Raw genomic sequence first — 8,039 nt, 5'->3', positions numbered from 1 at the left:
TGGGGGGGGAGGGGCGGAATTTTGGGGGAAATGGGGGAGGGGAGACCCCGGGTTTGGGGGGGGGAGGGGCGGAATTTGGGGGGTTGGGGGGAGGGGCTTCAATTTGGGGGGGAGGGGCGGATTTTGGGGGTTGTGGGGGAGGGGAGACCCCGATTTTGGGGGGGGAGGGGCGGTATTTGGGGGGTTGGGGGGAGGGGCTTCAATTTGGGGGGAAATGGGGGAGGGGAGACCCTGAATTGGGGGGGGAGGGGGCGGAATTTGGGGGGAAATGGGGGAGGGGAGACCCCGGGTTTGGGGGGGGGAGGGGCGGAATTTGGGGGGAAATGGGGGAGGGGAGACCCTGAATTGGGGGGGGAGGGGTGGAATTTGGGGCTGGTGGGGGGGAGGGGAGACCCCGAATTTAGGGGGGGGGGGGCGAGGGGCAGATTTTGGAGCTGACCCCGAATTTGGGGGGGTTTGGGGGCGGAATTTGGGGGTCGTTGGGGGAGGGGTCTCGGGGACATTTTGGAGTGACCCCTCCCCCCCCCCCGCCCCTCCCCCAGCCTGGAGGAGCTGCTGACCACGCAGTGCGACCGCTTCACCCCCGAGGAGGTCAGCGAGCCCCGAAATCACCCCAAAATCACCCAAAATCACCCCAAATCACCCCAAAATCACCCCAAAATCACCCCAAAATCACCCCAAAAGACCCCAAAATCACCCAAAATCACCCCAAATCACCCCAAAATCACCCCAAATCACCCCAAATCACCCCAAAATCACCCCAAATCACCCCAAAATCACCCAAAATCACCCAAAATCACCCCAAATCACCCCAAAATCACCCCAAAATCACCCCAAATCACCCAAAATCACCCCAAATCACCCCAAAATCACCCAAAATCACCCCAAAATCACCCCAAATCACCCCAAAATCACCCCAAATCACCCAAAATCACCCAAAATCACCCAAAATCGCCCCAAAATCGCCCCAAATCACCTCCAAATCGCCCAAAATCGCCCCAAAATCACCCCCAAATCACCCCAAAATCATCCCAAAATCACCCCAAATCACCCAAAATCACCCCAAAATCCCCCGAAATCGCCCGAAATCACCCCAAATCGCTCAAAATCGCTCAAAATCACCCCAAAAATCACCCGAAATCGCCCCAAATCGCCCCAAATCGCCCCAAAATCACCCCCAAATCACCCCAAAGTCATCCCAAAATCACCCCAAATTACCCAGAATCACCCCAAATCCCCCGAAATCGCCTGAAATAACCCCAAATCACCCCAAAATTCCCCTGAAATCGCCCCAAATCGCCCCAAAATCGCCCCAAATCACCCCAGAATCACCCGAAATCACCCAAAATCACCCCAAATAACCCCAAAATGACCCCAAAATCGCCCAAAATCACTGGAAATCACCGGAAATCACCCCAAAATCACCCCAAAATGACCCCAAAATCCCCCGAAATCACCCCAAATCGCCCAAAATCGCCCAAAATCGCCCCAAAATCGCCCCCAAATCACCCAAAATCGCTCAAAATCACCCAAAAATCATCCCAAAATCACCCCAAATTACCCAGAATCACCCCAAAATCCCCCAAAATCCCCCAAAAATCACCCCAAAATCACCCAAAAATCACCCCAAAATCCCCTCAGATTGCCCCAAAACCCTTCCCAGATCCCCCCTGGAGCCGCTGGGATCCCAAAACCCCCAAATGTCCCCAAAATTTCCCCAAATTTCCCCCCAAATTTCCCCAAAATCCCGAATTTTGGGGTCTACCACAGATCAGGAACACCTGGGACCCCAAATCCTCCCCAAAACTCCCCTTCAAACCCCATGAAACCCCCTCAGACCCACCTCAAATCCCCCAAATTTCCCCCAAAATCCCCCAGATTTTCCCCCAAAACCCCCCAAATTTCCCCAAACCCCCGAATTTTGGGGTGCCCCGCAGATCAGGAACACCTGGGACCCCAAATCCTCCCCAAAACTCCTCCTCGAGACCCTTCAAACCCCATTAAACCCCCTCAGACCCACCTCAAATCCCCCAAATTTCCCCCCAAATCCCCCAGATTTTCCCCCAAATTCCCCCCAAAATCCCCCAAAACCCCGAATTTTGGGGTGCCCCCGCAGACCAGAAACACCTGGGACCCCAAATCCTCCCCAAAACTCCTCCTCGAGACCCTTCAAACCCCATTAAACCCCCTCAGACCCACCTCAAATCCCCCAAATTTCCCCCCCAAAATCCCCCAAATTTGCCCCAAAATCCCCCAAATTTGGCCCAAAATCCCGAATTTTGAGGTCTCCCACAGATCAGGAACACCTGGGACCCCAAATCCTCCCCAAAGCTCCTCCTCAAGACCCTTCTAACCCCATTAAACCCCCCCAGAACCACCTTAAATCCCCCAAATTTCCCCAAAATCCCGAATTTTGGGGTCTCCCACAAATCAGGAGCACCTGGGACCCCAAATCCTCCCCAAAACTCCTCTTTGGGACCCTTCTAACCCCATGAAACCCCCCCAGAACCCCCCAAATCCACCTCAAACCCTCCCCAAATCCCCCAAATTTTCCCCCCAAATCCCCCAAAATCCCCCAAAACCCCGAATTTTGGGGTGCCCCGCAGATCAGGAACACCTGGGACCCCAAATCCTCCCCAAAACTCCTCCTCGAGACCCTTCTAACCCCATGAAACCCCCCTCAGACCCACCTCAACTCCCCCAAATTTTCCCCAAAATTCCCCAAATTCGGCCCCAAATCCCCCAAATTTGGCCCAAAATCCTGAATTTTGGGGTCTCCCACAGATCGGGAACACCCGGGACCCCAAATCCTCCCCAAATCCTCCCCAAAACTCCTCCTTGAGACCCTTCAAACCCCATGAAACCCCCTCAGACCCACCTCAAATCCCCCAAATTTTCCCCCAAACCCCCCAAATTTCCCCAAAATCCCGAATTTTGGGGTGCCCCGCAGACCAGGAACACCTGGGACCCCAAATCCTCCCCAAAACTCCTCTTTGGAACCCTACAAACCCCATTGAACCCCCCCCAGAACCCCCCAAATCCACCTCAAACCCTCCCCAAATCCCCCAAATTTTCCCCCAAATCCCCCAAATTCGCCCCAAATTCCCCCAAAATCCCGAATTTTGGGGTGCCCCGCAGATCAGGAACACCTGGGACCCCAAAACTCCTCCTCGAGACCCTTCTAACCCCATGAAACCCCCTCAGAACCACCTCAAATCCCCCAAATTTCCCCCCAAATCCCCCAAATTTCCCCCAAAATCCCCCAAATTCCCCCCAAATTCCCCCAAAACCCCGAATTTTGGGGTCCCCCACAAATCAGGAACACCTGGGACCCCAAATCCTCCCCAAATCCTCCCCAAAACTCCTCTTTGGAACCCTACAAACCCCATTGAACCCCCCCAGAACCCCCCAAATCCACCTCAAACCCTCCCCAAATCCCCCAAATTCGCCCCAAAATCCCCCAAATTCCCCCCAAATTTCCCCAAAATCCCGAATTTTGGGGTGCCCCACAGATCAGGAACACCTGGGACCCCGAAACTCCTCCTCGAGACCCTTCTAACCCCATGAAACCCCCCCCGAACCACCTCAAATCCCCCAAATTTCCCCCCAAATCCCCCAGATTTTCCCCCAAATCCCCCAAAATCGCCCCAAATTTCCCCAAAACCCCGAATTTTGGGGTGCCCCGCAGATCAGGAACACCTGGGACCCCAAATCCTCCCCAAAACTCCTCTTTGGAACCCTACAAACCCCATTGAACCCCCCCAGAACCCCCCCAAATCCACCTCAAACCCTCCCCAAATCCCCCAGATTTTCCCCCAAATCCCCCAAATTCCCCCCAAATTCCCCCAAAATCCCGAATTTTGGGGTGCCCCGCAGATCAGGAACACCTGGGACCCCAAAACTCCTCCTCGAGACCCTTCTAACCCCATGAAACCCCCCCAGAACCACCTCAAATCCCCCAAATTTCCCCCCAAATCCCCCAGATTTTCCCCCCAAACCCCCCAAATTTCCCCAAAATCCCGAATTTTGGGGTCTCCCACAAATCAGGAGCACCTGGGACCCCAAATCCTCCCCAAAACTCCTCTTTGGGACCCTTCTAACCCCATGAAACCCCCCCAGAACCCCCCAAATCCACCTCAAACCCTCCCCAAATCCCCCAAATTTTCCCCCAAATCCCCCAAATTCGCCCCAAATTCCCCCAAAATCCCGAATTTTGGGGTGCCCCGCAGACCAGGAACACCTGGGACCCCAAATCCTCCCCAAAACTCCTCTTTGGAACCCTACAAACCCCATTGAACCCCCCCAGAACCCCCCAAATCCACCTCAAACCCTCCCCAAATCCCCCAAATTCGCCCCAAAATCCCCCAAAACCCCCCAAAATCCCCCAAAATCCCGAATTTTGGGGTCTCCCGCAGATCAGGAACACCTGGGACCCCGAAACTCCTCCTCGAGACCCTTCTAACCCCATGAAACCCCCTCAGACCCACCTCAAATCCCCCAAATTTTCCCCCAAATCCCCCAAATTCGCCCCAAAATCCCCCAAAATCCCGAATTTTGGGGTGCCCCGCAGACCAGGAGCACCTGGGACCCCAAATCCTCCCCAAAACTCCTCTTTGGAACCCTACAAACCCCATTGAACCCCCCCAGAACCCCCCCAAATCCACCTCAAACCCTCCCCAAATCCCCCAAATTTTCCCCCAAATCCCCCAAATTCGCCCCAAATTCCCCAAAATCCCGAATTTTGGGGTGCCCCGCAGATCAGGAACACCTGGGACCCCAAATCCTCCCCAAAACTCCTCTTTGGAACCCTACAAACCCCATTGAACCCCCCCAGAACCCCCCAAATCCACCTCAAACCCTCCCCAAATCCCCCAAATTCGCCCCAAAATCCCCCAAAACCCCCCAAAATCCCCCAAAATCCCGAATTTTGGGGTCTCCCGCAGATCCGGAACACCTGGGACCCCAAATCCTCCCCAAAACTCCTCCTTGAGACCCTTCTAACCCCATGAAACCCCCCCAGAACCACCTCAAATCCCCCAAATTTTCCCCCAAATCCCCCAAATTCGCCCCAAAATCCCCCAAAATCCCGAATTTTGGGGTGCCCCGCAGATCCGGAACATGTGGGCCGCCTTCCCGCCGGACGTGGCCGGCAACGTGGACTACAAGAACATTTGTTACGTCATCACCCACGGCGAGGACAAGGAGGGGGAGTGAGGGACCCCCAAAATTGGGGGGACCCCCCCCAAAAAAAAGCGCCGGGGAACCCCCAAAATCCCCACCCCCCCCCGACCCCTGGGACCCCCCGAATTTTGGGGTCCCCCGCGGCGGTTTCGGGTATAAAAGTGGCGGCTTTTGCACTCGCTGGTGGTTTTTGGGGGATTTGGGGGGGATTTTGGGGGGTCCCGGGGGGGATTTTGGGGTCTCGGGGGGGATTTTGGGGTCTCAGAGGGGATTTTGGGGTCTCAGGGGGGATTTTGGGGGGTCTCGGGGTGGATTTTGGGGTCTCGGGGTGGATTTTGGGGGATTTGGGGGGGATTTTGGGGTCCCAGAGTGGATTTTGGGGTCTCAGGGGGGATTTTGGGGGGTCACAGAGGGGATTTTGGGGGATTTGGGGGGGATTTTGGGGGGTCTCGGGGTGGATTTTGGGGTCTCAGAAGGGATTTTGGGGTCCCGGGGGGGATTTTGGGGGATTTGGGGGGGTCTCGGGGTGGATTTTGGGGTCCCAGGGGGGATTTTGGGGTCCCAGAGTGGATTTTGGGGGATTTGGGGGGGGATTTTGGGGTCCCAGGGTGGATTTTGGGGTCTCAGAGTGGATTTTGGGGGATTTGGGGGGGATTTTGGGGTCCCAGAGTGGATTTTGGGGTCTCAGAGGGGATTTTGGGGTCTCAGGGGGGATTTTGGGGTCTCAGAGGGGATTTTGGGGTCTCGGGGGGGATTTTGGGGTCTCAGAGGGGATTTTGGCATCTCAGGGGGGATTTTGGGGTCCCAGGGGGGATTTTGGGGGATTTGGGGGGGATTTTGGGGGGTCCCAGAGTGGATTTTGGGTTCTCAGGGGGGATTTTGGGGGGTCTCGGGGTGGATTTTGGGGTCTCAGGGGGGATTTTGGGGGGTCTCGGGGTGGATTTTGGGGTCCCAGGGGGGATTTTGGGGTCTCGGGGGGGATTTTGGGGTCTCAGAAGGGATTTTGGGGGATTTGGGGGGGATTTTGGGGGGTCTCAGGGTGGATTTTGGGGTCTCGGGGGGGATTTTGGGGTCTCAGGGGGGATTTTGGGGTCTCAGAGGGGATTTTGGGGGATTTGGGGGGGATTTTGGCGTCCCAGGATGGATTTTGGGGTCCCAACATGAATTTCTGGGATCCCGGGTGAATTTTTGGGATCCCAGGGTGGATTTTGGGGTTCCAGGGTGGATTTTGGGGTCTCAAGATGAAATTTGGGGTCCCGGGGTGGATTTGGGACATTCCAAGGTGGATTTTGGGGTCCCAGGGTGGATTTTGGGATCCCAGGATGAATTTTGGGGTTCCAGGGTGGATTTTGGGGTTCCAGGGTGGATTTTGGGGGATCTCGGGTGGATTTTGGGGGTCCCAGGCTGGATTTGGGACATTCCGGGGTGGATTTTGGGGTCCTGAGATGAATTTTGGGGTCCCAGGATGCGTTTGGGCCACTCCGGCGTTGGATTTTTTGGGATCCCAGGGTGGATTTTGGGGTCCCAGGGTGGATTTTGGGGGATCTCGGGTGGATTTTGAGGGTCCCAAAATGGATTTGGGACATTCCGGGGTGGATTTTGGGGTCCCGTGACGGATTTTGGGATCCTGGGGTGAATTTTTGGGGTCCCAGGCTGGATTTGGGACATTCCAGGGTTGGATTTTTTTGGGGTCCCAGGGTGGATTTTTGGGGATCCCAGGATGGATTTGGGACATTCCAGGGTGGATTTTGGGATCCTGAGATGAATTTTGGGGTCCCAGGATGCGTTTGGGCCACTCCGGGGTTGGATTTTTTGGGATCCCAGGATGGATTTTGGGGTCCCGGGGTGGATTTGGGACATTCCGGGGTGGATTTTGGACATTCCAGGGTGGATTTTGGGGTCCCAGGATGGATTTTGGGGTCCCAGGGTGGATTTTGGGGTCCCAGGGTGGATTTTGGGCATCCTGAGATGAATTTTTGGGATCCCAGGGTGGATTTGGGACATTCCAGGATGAATTTTGGGATCCCAGGAGGAATTTTTGGGGTCCCAGGATGGATTTGGGACATTCCGGGGTTGGATTTTGGGGTCCTGAGATGAATTTTGGGGTCCTGGGATGGATTTTGGGGTCCCAGGGTGGATTTTGGGGTCCCAGGGTGGATTTGGGGGATCCCAGGATGGATTTTGGGGTCCCAGGCTGGATTTGGGACATTCCGGGGTTGGATTTTTTGGGATCCCAGGGTGGATTTTGGGGTCCCAGGGTGGATTTTGGACATTCCAGGGTGGATTTGGGACATTCCAGGGTGGATTTTGGGGTCCTGAGATGGATTTTGGTGTCCTGAGATGAATTTTGGGGTCCCAGGATGAATTTTGGGGTCGCAGGCTGGATTTGGGCCACTCCGGGCTTGGATTTTTTGGGGATCCCAGGTTGGATTTTGGGGAGAATTTTATTATTATTATTATTATTATTATTTTTTTTTTTTTTTTTTTTTTTTTTTTTTTTTTTTTTAAAAAGGAATTTTGGGAATTCTCGGACCAATTTTGGGCTCCAGCCCCCCCCCCCCCCTCCCCAAAAAAAAACCTCCGAAGGCGGCGGTTCCGGGGGGGTGGGGGAGGGGCGATTCCCTTTATTGGCAATAAATAAGCGACGCCGGGGGGGGGTGGGGGAGGGGCAGATTCGGGGTGGGGGAGGGGCTCCAGGTGGGGGAGGGGCAAATTTGGGGCTCCCCCCCCCAAATTTGGGGTTTTTTTTTTTGGGGGGGGGGGGGGGGGGGAAGGGGGTCCCGCGGCGTTTTTGGGGGGGGGCCCCGCTGCAGGGGGCGACCCCAAAAACAGCCCCGGGGCCCCGCCCCCGCCCAAAA

General features: G+C 55.5%; 1 long non-coding RNA gene across 1 annotated transcript; it reads left to right on the top strand.

Annotated features, from left to right (window-relative positions):
• The first annotated feature begins 528 nt into the window (after positions 1–528).
• Positions 529–5,357, top strand: LOC138101186 (uncharacterized). The gene is made up of 2 exons (XR_011147019.1): positions 529–591; positions 5,110–5,357. It is a non-coding gene; the product is annotated as an uncharacterized lncRNA (long non-coding RNA).
• Positions 5,358–8,039: the final 2,682 nt, after the last annotated feature.

This window comes from Aphelocoma coerulescens, unplaced genomic scaffold (assembly GCF_041296385.1).
Source record: "Aphelocoma coerulescens isolate FSJ_1873_10779 unplaced genomic scaffold, UR_Acoe_1.0 HiC_scaffold_207, whole genome shotgun sequence".
NCBI classification, from domain to species: domain Eukaryota; kingdom Metazoa; phylum Chordata; class Aves; order Passeriformes; family Corvidae; genus Aphelocoma; species Aphelocoma coerulescens.
This window is presented reverse-complemented; position numbering and strand designations above follow the sequence as displayed.